The 16,468-nt window shown below is 38.7% G+C and overlaps 1 protein-coding gene and 1 long non-coding RNA gene across 5 annotated transcripts in view; both read right to left on the reverse strand.

The window, feature by feature from the left end:
* Positions 1-16,468, reverse strand: part of LOC129740232 (integrin alpha-PS2-like) — a 305,493-nt gene that overhangs the window by 38,395 nt on the left and 250,630 nt on the right. The gene's annotated exons all lie outside the window — the stretch shown is intronic.
* On the reverse strand, positions 7,795-13,862 carry LOC129740235 (uncharacterized). Its single transcript, XR_008736159.1, has 4 exons — positions 13,643-13,862; positions 12,906-13,586; positions 12,626-12,837; positions 7,795-7,925 (listed from the first exon to the last, which is right to left on the reverse strand). It is a non-coding gene; the product is annotated as an uncharacterized LOC129740235 (long non-coding RNA).

A 16,468-nucleotide genomic window follows, 5' to 3' on the forward strand; every position in this document is an offset into this window, starting at 1 on the left:
TTTTTTTACTTTGGGGAGATTTTAGAGGTGAAAAATGGCGGATTTTTTCGTGAAAAATCGTAGTTTTTACTTCAAACAGCCACAAAAATTTCATAAAAAATTGTTTAAGTTAAATAAAAACGTTGGGGTCCAGAAAAACATCTATTAAAAATATTTTGCTCTGATTTTTTGACTTCAGATGATTCTGTGCTGAGATACAGTGTCCACCGCAAATCCTGTTTTCTAAAAGGCATCCTCGAAAGTGCTCCGTCACCGGCTCATTTTTCAATATTTTTTTACGAAAAAATTACTAAATGTTCTTTTAACAATGCTTTGTATAATGCAAAAAATTTGAATACATTTGTTTGACCGATAGCTCTAGAAAAAAAATCGTGAAAATGGTGTTTTTTTATACCCGTTAGACCCAAACCCCCCCCCCCCCCTTAAATGTTTGCTGGGAAGAAGCTTTTTTATAAATAGTGCGACCACCATTATCCATTGAATTTGGAAATCCATCAAGTTACATCTCAAAGATAGGTCGTCTAAGTTAAAAAAATTTCGAAGAATTAGATCAATTGTAAATCCCTTTTATTGGAAATGTAAATCCGAATATAACATACAATTTTTTATAATTCAAATTTAAAAAATTCTATTAAATTTCTCTCAAACAAAATTAGAAGAATTAACATGCATTTTTTCATCGCTCGTTTAGAACATCTTTCATCTTTGTCCAATCTTCTATTCGTCTATATTTTGAAAAAAATAAAATTTTCTGTAAAAGAACAATAAATTCATCGAAAAGGCCGTTTATTGAACTTTCAAATTAAAAACAACACTGCATAAAATCTAAAATGAATGAGTTCCCAGTCCTAACTCCTAAATGAAATTTTTAAAACATCAGTATGTCAGAATTGTGAAAACCAAAACCCAAGTTATCCAACCTAAACAAGAGAAAGTATGCTGAAAATGAACAAAAAAAATGAAAACGCCTTTAAACATTTTCTGTTAAAGATAGATTCTATTGATTGTTATAAAACTGGGAAAAGTATTTTTATTGTAAAGTTCTCGGCCTCTATAAGAATTTAACGTGTATTGGGGCAATCCAGGTTCAATAAATACTAATTGTTGACAAGACTTAATCACCGGTTCCTTTTATATGTTATCACTTATTGATTTTTCTCGGTGAGTAAAACAACTATTTGTTATCTTTACGTAACGTTTCGGGTTACTTCTCTTCAACCATCATCAGACGTCTAAAAAGGAGAGGCAAATCGAAATGATACTCTATCGTAGGTATGTAGATGATTGTTTTTGCGTTGGCCTGAATGATCACATAGCATTGATTCAAGAAACTTTCAACAAATTCCATAACAAACTCCAGTTTACTATCGAGTTAGAAACTGATGGAAAAATAAAGTTTCTCGACATGCTACTAAAAAGAAATAATACAAAAATAGATAAAACTTGGCTCCCAAAACAAAATTGTGGTCGATATCTGGATTTCGAATCAGAAAGCCCACACACCCATAAACGCAATACGGTCATTGATTTAGTTGATCGCGCTATAAAATTAACAAATGCAAAGAATAGGCCGGAGATGATTGAAAAAGTAAAATTTTTAAATAATTTTAGACTGTGGTAGTTAAAGGTACTATCTAGTATGTCAACATCTTCAAGATAGAAGTAGTGTCCAGAGTTGATACAATGGTCTATTAGAGCTGTTGTGTTTTTTTTTGGTTCATCTTCTTTAGGTGTACTTTGTATTATGGGTTCTATTTCGTTGGATGTTTTGACGGTGTTTTCATCCAACGAAATAGAACCCATAATACAAAGCACTTCTAAAGAAGATAAACCAAAACCAAACACAACAGCTCTAATAGACCATTGTATCAACTCTGGACACTACTTCGATCTTGTAAATGTTGACATACTACACAGCAAAAAAAGTAGTGTGATATTACATCAAATACCTGCACATAACTTGAGTCGCAAAATGTACCTAATTTTACATTGTCTTGATGTACCCGGCTGATTGGAGACAAAGAATATGTTTCGTACCACTGATCCATATGGGCCAAATTTCCTAAAAAATGAAAAATGATGAAATTATTTTTCAAGCTGTGGGTTTGCTTATATTTTTGATTAATTTTGGTAGTACTTACAAGCCAACAAATACAGCTGAGGTCCGTAATCCGTTCCTTAATTTTTGAAATGAAATCAAATTTGAACGTCAACAAAGGAAAACATTGACTACTTGATGCGATATCACATAGAAGGTTGTGATATTACACTTCACGACGTATTCGAGTTGTGTACATCATTTAGATGTATTATTGCAACAGAAATCTGTAATCCCCAGAAATTACATCGTCCATCGTTACATTTTTTTTTGCTGTGTAGATAGTACCTTTAACTACCACAGTCTAAAAATTTTAGAAATGTGTTATATATTTATATATAACACACTCAACACAATCAATTATAGAACTGACATCACCAATCTTAGCGCAACCTACTCATCCATCTTTAACTCTCTCAAAAACCAAAAATACAGAGAAAAACAGAATTCAAAGAAAAACGTCAAAAAATCACCACAAAACACATAGCCAAAAAGAGAACATCATAACCCAAGTAAGCTGGTAACCATATTGGTAGCCATTTTCAAAATTATACCGCTTTAAAAGTTCGATCACGAGAAACCATACAAAAATCCAAAATAAATTATAAAAAACATAGAGACGATTAGAGAAGAAAAAAGTGGACAATAAGCATCACATAAGCACAGTAACTTCACACGGAACGGTAGATTGTAAGTAGAAGAATAGATTAACACACATAATTTAGAAATACTAATACTAATAAAACTCATAGAATTCCCTGAGGAAGATGCCAACAAGCATCGAAACGTTGGATTAATCAAAACATCGTTTTAAGACAATAAAGAATGTATTGCCGAAAAATAATTACAAGTTATTCGTAGTTTTATCAGTGCTTTTATTTTGTACTGATTTAAACTGGTATTTGTTGATGTGATATTGATTTTCTTTTTGAAATCGGCACTGGGAAGGGAAAAGCACAACCTTATTATTTTCTCCGAGTATGAGGCCAACCCACTCTCGAAACGTTGGATGAAATAAAGTTATCATCAATTCGAAAATAGATTGCAGTGTCGATTTAAAAATGAAAATTAATATCACGTTAATCATACTTTTTAGTCACTTCTTTTAGCTTATTTGAAACAACACCCATAAATCAGACTCTACTCCAATAATGATCTTACTTGGAGGTGGAGTTATCGGCATAAGATTTTATGCCGGGTCGGCACTAACAAGCTTTCTCATCGCTAACCTCCAGCAAACAACCGCCGGCAGAGATGCCTGGCTGTTACCAGCTATGCGTGTGCATGTAAACTGGCAATATTAAACAGTTTCTCGTTTCGCATTCCCATCGGCAGACGGCTAACGAAAAGCGTCTTTTTGGTGGACTACACGCTCCTTTTTTTTTAACTCAAAATTAAGTTTGACCGAGGTTCAAAACATATTCGATTATATGAACTTAAAGTTAAGTTCCCTTTTTCCTCTTTCCGATGCTTCAAAACCAAGTTCGAATTGCTAGCTCAAAATTGATCCCTTTTTTCCTTCGGCAAAGTAGCAAAGCTGAGTTCGACCTTATGAACTAAAAATTGAACTCTCTTTGTTGGACTGAAAACACTAAGCGAGTTCACCTCGAACCGGAACAACAACCAACGAACACGTCGCAAAATTTTGTCGTTCCGGAACAATTCCCGGAAGACTATGAAGGAACTACGTAATGGAATGTCCGCCGTTGTCAGCATTAAATTGTGTCCGGAAGTTCCCTTTGTAGTTTGGTCCGGGAGTGTCAAAACTTTCCACCGCTCTGTAGCTGCAATGCAATGTACCGGAACAGCAACATCCGGGTACAAAAAAAAAAAAAAATAACCGTCATTTAATTCCCTTAAAAAAATGGCAACGAATAAAAAGGATAAATTAAAATTCGGCTCCCGAATTTAATTTTGCGATTGCCTAGAACAACATAATTTTAAGTTTTATAAAAGGAGCGTGTATGACAATAAACCTTGATTTGCTAACTGACTCAGTTGGTACACTTGTTAAGTTATCGGACTGGCAAGTCGAAATAAGAATGTTGCGTTGGGTTCGATTCTCACTAGGTATATATTTCTAAAATTTTAGATAAATTATTATGGGATGAAAATTATAATTTGTTTCTTGTTTCGCTTGAATGTAGTTGTCATGCATCATATTGCTTGGGAGCTCGAGTCCTTATGCCAATAGTGCTTTTGCGACCATATCATCTTTGGTACAGTACACTTTCAGCACATTTTAGGCACAGAGTTAGCGCCGAGAGGCATTGAAAATTTGCAACCTTTTCTTTTGGTGTATACTTATGATCAGAAAGACAAAATTACATTGATGTGCCCCCATCCATAAGTTTCTTAGGATGCGCCAGAGATACCCCATCCAGCGATGTCCCAAAGGTCCAAAAATAGACGCACCTTCGCATACCTGGAAGTTGAATTTCTCCGGCGAAGGAAAAAATAAATAAAAAAAAAAGTTCATCGAAGCACAGGACCGGAATCAAAGACCGAGGTCATAGAATTTCAACCATGCGCAATCACATATTCGCACTGGGGTTCGCAGATCGGGGAATTCCTTTTATGTTGTTGGCATCTCTCCGCTTCCACTTCTGAGAGGGAAGAAGTGTCCCCAGGAAACCCTCCGAGGCCACTTTTGTAAGGCCCACCACAAATCTCTTGCTGGAGGCCCCACACACTCTCTGGCGGGGGCACAGCTTGCCACAGATCAATGATTAATACCCGCGGAGTTTGGAACTGCGGCCGACCGGCCGGCGAAGAAGAGCTCAACAGAGGGTCCCTCCCTGTGCCCTCTGTTTTCTGTCATCGAAACCCGGGCGCTGACAATCGCACAAATGCACATAAGCTACCTGACTTTTTTCTCTGCTTCTTTCCATTCATTCTTTTGCCGAGTTTCTTCCTTTCAACATGAATATTACAATTCAATATAAAAATTTATATTTATTACCCGGGCAGCGATTGTCTCTGTCCAATCGATTTGTATACAATGCGGTGCAGCGACAAAATCGACATGTTTTTTTTAATTTATTTTCTTTTTTAACTTGATTCTGTCCATATTTGACTATGGGAATTCTCTGATTAAAATTAAATTTCCCAATGACAATGTAGGACAATCTTCTGAGTTCGTGAGATTACTTTTCTTTAAATTTTTCTACAACGCTTTTGAACCAGGATAAAGTTCAAAGAAGTTTAGCGTAAAAATTTAACTACAATTAAATATGAGGCGCTTGGAGCCAAGGTGGTATAAGCACAGAGAACAGACGTACAAGCTCGGACAAAAAATCTTCAAAAAAGTGTGTAAAATTTCAAATGCTGACACCTAAAAAATACGTTGAAAATTGACTTGAAACAGTGCCATCTGTTGCGCCGTCAAAAAGTTACAGATCAAATTTCCAAGAGCCTAGTTTTCGAAAAGGCGTAATCGTATATGAACCCAATAATAATTAAACTTATGCCGCTCTAAAATAGAATAAGAGTTGCTTTTGACTGGACAGAATTTCGCTTCTTTTATTTTTGCACTACTAGGGCAATTAATAAAAACGAACAGTTATGGAATAAGTAGTCAATAAGGAAAATTCTTGACGATCAGGCTCACCCATCAGAACTGATTCTAGAAATCTCGAAGCGGATGACTTTCAAGTAAATATCACTTTTGCATCTTATTGTTCACAATTTAGTTCTTCTAGCTCGAAAGAAATAGCAATTAACTTTTAAGATGTTTTTCTATTATGCAACGTGACGAAAGTGTTACGAAACTTCAACAGCGATTTTCTTGAAACATGCCAAACAATTTATACGACCTGTTCAAAACTGACCAAAATTTTGTTTTTTTTTCTCTCAGTTTTGTTTTGACAGTTCTCTTTGGTATGTCTGAAACCATCTGGTAGCCCAGACAAAAAACAAAAATTGGTTCCAAACGGTCGTTGGAAATTTTACACAAGTTTTGTAACCGTTGTTACAAAAGGTATTAGTTCGTTTTTCAAATATTTTAAATTGTTATAGGTGAGCTGTTGTGTATGTTGTTAAATTTAAGGAAAATAGGGATCATTACATGTATTAGCTAGTTTGGTTTAAATTTTGAATAACAAGTACACATTATTGTTAGTTTATAATCAGGCGGGCTTCAGCGGGGGTGTTCAACAAAATGTTCATAGTAGTATGAACAAGTAGGGGTGGTTCGCCATGTTGGGTGGCATAACTATTGATGAAATGGTAAAAGAAAGGGATGAAGATGACCTAGCTTCCGCTATAGGTCATTTTTCATTTTGGCGTTCGTGTGTGAATGTTGTGAGTGTCTAAAAAAATTAAAAAGTACGGTTCATGTGGCATTTCCGGCTGAGATCAACGTAGATCATTCAGGTAATGGTGACCTATTAAAGCTAAAGTTAAGTCCTGTAGTGACATTTTTGCTCGATTACAGGACCTTGTATTCTTGGATCGATTTTTCGATCACAAAAACGTCCTCCGAGACCTCACACGCGCACGCGATTCGGCCTAGGTAGTCTTTGACTGCCTACGTCTAATCCGTAAAAGACCCGACTCTCTGGTTCCGTGGAACCATCACAGTAAAGGAGAGAAGTCTCAGGCCCGACGGGCCTTAATCATAAAGGAGACCCCCTCTCGGCGCGACCAATACGGCCTTGCTGTGGTCCGCCGATAGTGTCAAAGAGGGAAGACGCCAGTGCTTACCATTTCGAGTGCCCAAAAGCTACAAATTGGGTACACATCGCCACGTCTCGGTCACCATAGTTACCTGAGAAACACGAGAGCTCCATCCAGCAGTTCCACGACCTGTATCCTGCAAGCGCGCCAACGAGAAAAATCCGTCGACGGTATGTACACCCTCAAAAGCCAGTGAAGCTACCCCTGAACCACACCCACACCCACACCCACACTGTAGTAAAAATAAAAACCCAGATCCAAAATTAATTTTCATACTTCTCAATTAGCAAGAAACTCCACAGTTTGCCTCTTAAAATTTGTTCCGCGTTCCCTCCGTTTACCCAGTAGTAGGCCGACCCTGAGACACAGTTCAGGGGTCTCCTGCTGCTGAGCTAGTTCCCGGGAGTATTGGGCAAAAAGGTTTTACTTGGCACCCAACGTAAATTCGTTAAGGTAACCGGAGGTTCGAGTAGAGTGAAAAAAATCTAATAATTTTTTGTTTAGGGCGGTAGGTGAGTACACAAGTTAGCTTTGCTGATTGTGTAATCGTCTCACACCGGAATCTTGCTAATCAGAAAGTGGAAACAGATAAATTAATTCTCTTAAACATTTGCTTTGAGGTAATCTCATAAGATACTGCCTTCATTGGCACCCATAAAGTTTGAAAAAAATTTCACAATTTGCAGTATAATTTTTAATCTACAAGAGTAGCTATCAACAATTTTGATCAAGGTCCTGAATGATAATTTCTATTATACAGTAAAACACGAGAAAAATCAAATCATTTATTCAACCGTACTTATTTAGCCTAATTGTCGTCCTGATCGTTTATTTATTTCAATCATCATATTTATTGCCACAGAAACCAAAATACCTGAATTATTATCTAATTGTGCTTCTAAATATCTCAGTACGTATTAATTTATTTCTTTCATTATTTATTTATTTATTTTGTCGCGTTGCTTATAATAAATTTTAATTTGCTTGCCGTAGTTCCCTAAAATTTTATTTTTTGAAACCGTTTCAAACTGTCCTATCATGAATTCCGAGTATTCTTTACCGTATCGTTCCCTGAACGTCAAACATCTTCTAGACGACGAGCTGGAATATGAACTGGCCATCCGCGGAGTAAGATATGCTAGTGGTGAATCTAGAGATGCAAAAAGAAGAAAGTTACGAAACGTTCTAAAAGAACAGCGGGAAACGGGAAAAATTTGAAACACGTTGCGTGAAAGATTGTGATAGGGAAACAGAATTTCAAGTGGTAGATGAAAAACTCGCGAAAATTCGTGATGCGTTAGAAAACCGCAAAGCTAAAAAGTCGATGTTACCGGAATTGAAATCGCGTTTACTCCATATCTATTTCCGAGTGCTAAGGCTTAAAGAAGTTTTTGAAACTGATAACTTAGAAGATCTAGCAATCATGCTCCTCAATGATCATTTTCATATGTTATCGACTGATCCAGAGGCAGCGCTAGAAACATCTCAAAGATTGGCAGATGAAATTAATCGTTTGAAAGAAGTAGATCTATACAGGCAGGGACCAGAATTAGAGTCAGAGCCAGAGAATATCGTTGATCATAGCGATGAGGAATTCGTCGCACAACCGCGAGCAAATTCGAGCGCACCGTATCCTGGTAGAGAACTTGATTCTGGAGTCCAACAGTCAGCAGACATGTTTGAAAAGCTGATGGTCTTCGTCGAAGAGGTCGTTACAAAGAAGTTTGACGAATTGAAAAACGAAAGCGAAGGTAGCAAAGTAGAATCTTGGAGAAAGAAGCAGGATGGAGAAAAAGAAAAGCTAAGGGAAGAAGTAGGAAAAGTTACACGAGAGTCGCACAAAAATGATCTTCGTAGAAGGATAGGAAAAGCAGAAACCGGAAATGAGTTATCTGGTTCTAGTGCAGATGAAGAGATCAAACCAAGAATGGTTTTGAGGCGCCGACCTAGATCTGTAGCGGAATGGAAACTCAAGTACGATGGCCGCGATGAAGGGAGAAATTTGAATAGATTCATTACGGAAGTAGAATTTATGGCGGAAGCAGAAGGGATTGATAAGGAATCTCTTTTCAATGAGGCGATTCACTTGTTTGTAGGAGAGGCCAGAGCCTGGTACATTGAGGGAAAGAAAAGCAAGGATTTCAGGAACTGGAACGAACTCGTTTCCGACCTCAAAATGGAGTATCAGCCACCAGATATGGATTTCCATTATGAGCAACAAGCGTCTCAGCGTAGGCAAAGAAGAGCCGAGAAGTTTCAGGACTTCTATGCCTCGATCATGGAGATTTTTGGACGGATGGCTGATCCACCGTCAGAAGATAGGATTTTTCAAATAGTTTTTCGTAATTTGAGATCTGACTACAAAAACTCGTTGTTAGTCAAAGGAGTTAAAACGCTGCGTAGTTTGAAGGTTTGGGGGAGAAAGTTGAATGCAGCTAATTGGCCTTTATATCGCGGTAGCACATATAATGAACCAAATCTTAGGTCTCAGGTGAACGAGATTTTTGGAAATTCAGCGCTAAAAGGTCAGAGATCAAATGAAAACACTTGGAACAACAATGGAGCTCAGAGAAAACTGGAGTGGAGAAACTCGAATCACACCAATTCGGCGAAGGATCCATACACTGCAGGGTTCGGCAAGAAGTATTTTGAGACGGAGAAATCTCGTACGACTGGCCAGAACTTCAACCGGGAAAGGCGAAAGGACGTTCCACAGGCAGGAAGTAGCAGAGGGACGTTGGACAGAAGAGTGTCGGAATATCGGAAGCCAGATTCCACCGTTTGCTTCAATTGCCGAGGCAACTATCATCATTACAGCGCATGCCTCAAGGAAAGGGAAGTTTTTTGTACCGTCTGTGGTTTTCATGATTTCGTGAAGGAATCGTGCCCAGTATGTGCAAAAAACGAAAGGAAGTCGTCGTAGGAGGTCGTCGACGTATACGCAAAAATCCTCAAACTAAATTTATTTCACAGGAGGCGGAAGTAGCTGAATTCGTTTTGAGCATCGAGGGAGATAATCGACCGTTTACCAGGGTCAACGTGATGGGTATCAGCATGCTAGGTTTGTTGGATTGCGGAGCGCAGTTAACGGTTATTGGAACCGGAAGTAGAAAGTTATTGAGAGATCTAAAACTCAAAATGCAGCCTACTTCGATCAAATTGTCAGCAGCAGATGGAACCAGCATCGGAGTGCAAGGATCCGTAGACATGCCAGTAACTTTCGACGGTCAGACACGAATTGTTTCTACTTTAGTGGCCCCTGGATTGAAACGTCGCCTTATCTTAGGAATGAATTTTTGGAAGATTTTCAACATTGAGCCCACGATCAGGAGGATGGAAGAGTTTTCCATAGAAGAGCTGGAAGGAGAAATTAAAGAAGGCGAGTGTCTCACACCTGAACAGATAGAGCAGATTGAGGAGGTGAAGAAGCAATTTAAAGTTTTTGTAGAAGGCGAAAAGTTGGAAGCAACCCCTTTATATACAGCGAAAATTGAGTTTTTGGAGGAGTTTGAGAACGAGCCACCCATAAGATTGAACCCATATCCATGGTCACCGGAAGTCCAGAAAAGTGTGAACGAGGAGCTTGATAAATGGATTGAGTCAGGAGTAGTCGAGCGGTCGAACAGCGATTGGGCCTTGCTAATAGTACCGGTAATGAAAAAAGAAACTCTCGAAGATGGGACCGAACGCATGAAGGTCCGGATGTGTCTCGATGCCAGGAAATTGAACGCGAGAACCCGTCGGGATGCATATCCTCTTCCGCACCAGGACCGTATCTTGAGCAGGCTGGGGGCGTCAAAGTACTTGACCACAATTGATTTGTCGAAAGCTTTCTGGCAGGTACCTTTGGATCCTCAATCCAGAAAGTATACGGCGTTCCGAGTGTTTGGAAGAGGATTATTTCAGTTTCGTCGTCTTCCGTTTGGTCTTGTCAACTCCAGCGCTATATTATCGAAAGTCATGGACGAAACCTTAGGCTATGGAGAACTGGAACCAAACGTGTTCGTCTACCTTGACGACATCGTCATTGCTAGCAACACGTTTGAGGACCACATTCGTAGCCTGAAGGAAGTAGCAAACAGACTGGAGAAGGCAAACCTGACAATCAACATGGAAAAATCTAAATTTTGTGTTCCGGAGCTACCCTATTTAGGTTTCATCTTATCTAGTAACGGCGTACGACCTAATCCTGACAAAATAGAGGCGATTATTAATTTTGAACGTCCCACATCAGTTAGGTCGCTGAGAAGGTTTCTGGGAATGACAAACTATTATCGGAGGTTCATAAGCGAATTCAGCGAAACGACGGCACCATTGACCAACCTTTTAAAAGGGAAACCAAAATCTGTCCATTGGAACGCGCAGGCAGAAGAAGCATTTAATTGCCTAAAGGAAAAGTTGATAACCGCCCCGATTTTAGCTTGTCCTGATTTCCAGAAACCTTTCACGATCCAAACTGATGCGAGTGACACAGCTATTGCAGGAGTCTTAACTCAGGAATCAGAAGGCAGGGAGCACGTGATCGCTTACTTCTCGCGGAAACTCACCATGTCGCAAAGGGCTTGGAAAGCGGTAGAGAAGGAAGGAGCAGCTGCCCTAGAGGCAATTGAAAAGTTTAGGCCGTATGTAGAAGGGACGCCTTTCACGCTTATTACCGACTCATCAGCGCTATCGTTTATCATGAATAGCAAATGGAAACCGTCGTCAAAATTGAGTCGTTGGAGCATGCTTCTACAACAATACGATATGAGCATCAAACACCGCAAGGGTTCGGAAAACGTGGTTCCTGATGCTCTGTCGCGAGCTGTAGAGGCCATCAATGCACAAAATGACGATTGGTATTCCAAGCTATTCATGAAAGTATCAGATTGTCCGGAAAATTATGCAGATTTCAAAATTGAGGGTAAGAAATTGTATAAGTATGTTGCAGCCAAAATGGAGACGATGGATTATCGCTACGAGCGGAAATTGTGTGTTCCCTCCGAGTTAAAAAAAGAAATTCTGGTGAGAGAACACGACCAGGCACTCCACCCAGGGTTTGAGAAGACCATGCACCGGTTGAAGCTTCGATATTTCTGGCCCAGAATGGCAGCTGAAACGCGCAACCACATCAATCGATGCAGCACCTGCAAACAATGCAAACCATCCAACATCGCATCCGCACCACCAATGGGGAACCAGCGTCTCACCAGCAAACCTTTTCAAATATTGGCGCTTGATTTTATACAAAATCTACCGCGTAGCCGCAGCGGGAACTGCCATTTGCTAGTTCTGATGGACATATTTTCCAAATGGTCGCTTCTCGTTCCGGTAAGAAAGATTGATGGTAAGCAAGTTTGTCAAATTGTTGAGGATTGCTGGATGAGACGGTTTGGAACCCCAGAAGTAATCATCAGCGACAACGCCACGACATTCCGGGGAAAGGAATTTCAAGCATTGTTGACCCGAAGAGGCATTCGTCACTGGCCCAACGCACGTCATCACAGTCAGGCGAATCCAGTGGAGCGTGTGAATAGGACCATCAATGCATGCTTGAGGTCATACATGCAACCGGATCAACGCGTATGGGATTCCAAGATTGCAGGGGTAGAAGAGTTCCTCAACACTACAATTCACGCTTCTACCGGAATGTCTCCATATTGCATTTTGTACGGCCATGAAAAAATTGTTTCAGGAGAAGAGCATCGGTTGGAAAGGGAGACGAAGGAGTTCTCCGTGGAAGAACGTGATAATTTCCGCAAAAATTTAAATGAAAAGATTTATCATTTGGTCAGGGATAATTTACATAAAAGTTACGAAAAATGTCAAAAGAGCTACAATCTGAGACATAAAAAGTTTAGTCCAGCTTACCAGGTAGGGCAGAAAGTCTACAAGCGGAATTTTCAATTGTCTTCGGCAGCAGATCGCTATAATGCGAAATATGGTCCGCTGTATACGCCATGCACCGTGATAGCGAAACGCGGTAGTAGCTCGTATGAGCTTGCAGATGAGGCAGGCAAAAGTCTCGGTGTATTTTCGGCCGCAGACCTCCGCCCGGCAGAAGAAGATCCAGAAACAGCAACCTAAAATAATAATAATAATAATAGTACACTCAGTCACAACACGGAGTACTACTCTCATGCGTACTTACGTTTTGATTCGTTAGCAGATCGCGCACGTGTTGTGTGGCGTGAAGATGTCATCGTATACCAGGTTTACGCAAGAGAGAATCAGGCGCTGAGATTGCATCGGGACGCCGATGGATCTCACCAAAGTAGCCAATCCCGTCAAAGTGAGAGTGAGTGCCAGCGACCATCATCGTCATGGGATCGCAACCGTCCGTCGCCAGCACATATTGAGTGCCGAAAAGACTCGTTAGCACTTAGCAAATAGATCGCTCAAAAAAAAAAAAGCACCGAAATGCATTAAGCAAAAGATAAATACAATTTTTCTTTTTGTCAGTAGCATGCAGTTAGAATAATTAATTTTGCATGCAGTTAGTATAATAAAAGAAATATTAAGTTTTTGTAATGGCGCCATACAAAAACTCATGCTAGGATAGATAGGATAAAATAGTGTTTAGTTAGGATTTTTAAATTATTAAATTATTTATTTTTTTAATTCGTTGTAGAAATGTTGTTTGTTGTTTTTTTTAAATCATTACCAATAATTCATTTGGGAAATGCGTTAAATAATAAATTATTCAAAAAGTGAAAATTCAGTTATACACGGTACCTAAACACGTTTAGCACGTTAGGAAATCGCCATCTTTCTGAACGCTTGTTTCCAGCATCTTTCCATTCTCTCGGGATGGCCACCTGAAGGAATTATGCTGAAAGCAATCATAGTTCAGCCAATATCCGCATTATCTATTCATCTGAGGTTCACCATTAGCAACATTCTTTTAAAAATGTAGTTCTGTCCAATATTCGTCTTGTTAGTCCGGCAATTATCCATCTGGAAAGCACAACCGTAAAATAACGACCGTCCAAATGTTCGTCCGCGTGTTCACTACTGGACTATCATCTTGTATAGTTCCACATCACCGTCAACTGTCAAATGAGATAGTGAGATGAGTACTAAAAACGATCAATAATTGCTCGTGTGATTTAAAAGGTTTATCACCAGGAAGGAAATCAAATGTGTTGAATTATGGCAATTTTCCTTAAGGGTAAATTGACCGATAGTTGCCGCAAGATTTTAAATGGTACTTCATTTTATGATTCTTTTATTAAGTTTTATCCAACTTCGAAAGAAGTTGCTATGAAATTTTGCTCACAGTAATGTTCAAAAGTTCTGGTTTATCTGTCAATACTTTTTGTAGATAAAATAAGCAATTTATTCTAATTGCTTATTTTGTCGAGGTGGGGACCTTGTGTGTAACCGTTGTTACAAAAGGTATTAGTTCGTTTTTCAAATATTTTAAATTGTTATAGGTGAGCTGTTGTGTATGTTGTTAAATTTAAGGAAAATAGGGATCATTACATGTATTAGCTAGTTTGGTTTAAATTTTGAATAACAAGTACACATTATTGTTAGTTTATAATCAGGCGGGCTTCAGCGGGGGTGTTCAACAAAATGTTCATAGTAGTATGAACAAGTAGGGGTGGTTCGCCATGTTGGGTGGCATAACTATTGATGAAATGGTAAAAGAAAGGGATGAAGATGACCTAGCTTCCGCTATAGGTCATTTTTCATTTTGGCGTTCGTGTGTGAATGTTGTGAGTGTCTAAAAAAATTAAAAAGTACGGTTCATGTGGCATTTCCGGCTGAGATCAACGTAGATCATTCAGGTAATGGTGACCTATTAAAGCTAAAGTTAAGTCCTGTAGTGACATTTTTGCTCGATTACAGGACCTTGTATTCTTGGATCGATTTTTCGATCACAAAAACGTCCTCCGAGACCTCACACGCGCACGCGATTCGGCCTAGGTAGTCTTTGACTGCCTACGTCTAATCCGTAAAAGACCCGACTCTCTGGTTCCGTGGAACCATCACAGTAAAGGAGAGAAGTCTCAGGCCCGACGGGCCTTAATCATAAAGGAGACCCCCTCTCGGCGCGACCAATACGGCCTTGCTGTGGTCCGCCGATAGTGTCAAAGAGGGAAGACGCCAGTGCTTACCATTTCGAGTGCCCAAAAGCTACAAATTGGGTACACATCGCCACGTCTCGGTCACCATAGTTACCTGAGAAACACGAGAGCTCCATCCAGCAGTTCCACGACCTGTATCCTGCAAGCGCGCCAACGAGAAAAATCCGTCGACGGTATGTACACCCTCAAAAGCCAGTGAAGCTACCCCTGAACCACACCCACACCCACACCCACACTGTAGTAAAAATAAAAACCCAGATCCAAAATTAATTTTCATACTTCTCAATTAGCAAGAAACTCCACAGTTTGCCTCTTAAAATTTGTTCCGCGTTCCCTCCGTTTACCCAGTAGTAGGCCGACCCTGAGACACAGTTCAGGGGTCTCCTGCTGCTGAGCTAGTTCCCGGGAGTATTGGGCAAAAAGGTTTTAGTTTCGTGCGCTAGTTTGTGTGTCTGTTCTCTGTGATATAAGTACTAAAACCATCAATTTCGAGTTAATAATGCCTAACGATTGTACATATATTAACCTTTATTAGGACAATGATTCAAATAAAAAACGTTGTTTGTTCTAAATCCAAGACCGAATTAAATTCAAATTGATAAATCTAATTTTTTACAAGAAAAACATTGTTTGTTACTTTTGTCCTTTCCAAGACCCTTTGTTTTATTTGACGATTTAAAATTATAGAACCTGATCTAAAAAATTTATAAACGTTCCACTTATTTTCGTTATTTCAAATTCGTTTTTTAATCGATCATAGTTTTTATTCGATCTATGAAACGTTCAAAAAATTATTCGAGATAGCAACTTTAAATCGAAATTCTAATGCACGATGTAAACTATAAAAGTACCTATTTGCTTTGCGCTTTCAATATTTACACCAAAACTTGGAGTTCCTAATTTTAATTTTCATCAGTTTCTTATTGCTCATACAGGGAATCAAGTTTCCCAACCTATAGTTTGTCTGAATAATCCTCCAAAATATAATCCAAAGTTAATATTGTGAATTCCAAAAATTAACTTTTATTGTCTTTTATTTTGATAACTTGACGAATTTAAATATTAAAAAAATGATTTTACTTCTGGCTTTAATCACTGGCTTTCCGGAAATAGAAACAGTTTCTTCTATTTAGAGATGTACCGAATATTCGGTTGACCGCCAAAAAATCGTTAAGCCGAATATTAGGCTCACCGAATAGTAGAGTTAGGTATTCGGCCAAATAGGCCGAATATTTATTTTTTTTTAGATTTATACAAAAACAGACTTCTCAAATTTTTCAACTGATGATGAATAATTTATTAAATATCCAGAAGTAATGTTGAAAAACCTTCAAAAACTTATGGTTTCAGTTAATGATTTTAGATGCAACCGTGTATTTTTCACTGGAGATAGCTCCATACTTTGATTTTCGTTTATTCAAAATTTTCTTGATATATCCAGGTTTGCCCATAAACCAAATAAAGAATTCGAGAAAGGTTTAATCTGACTGGGATGGTCACATATTTTCTTAAACTTTCCTGTTTATATCCGGATTTATTCGTTTTTTTTTTGCTTAATCAAATAAAATAAAATCAAATATCTCTTTGAAAATTTTCAAATTTTCTGTTACAAAACGATTTC

Source organism: Uranotaenia lowii, chromosome 1, assembly GCF_029784155.1.
Source record: "Uranotaenia lowii strain MFRU-FL chromosome 1, ASM2978415v1, whole genome shotgun sequence".
NCBI classification, from domain to species: Eukaryota; Metazoa; Arthropoda; class Insecta; order Diptera; family Culicidae; genus Uranotaenia; species Uranotaenia lowii.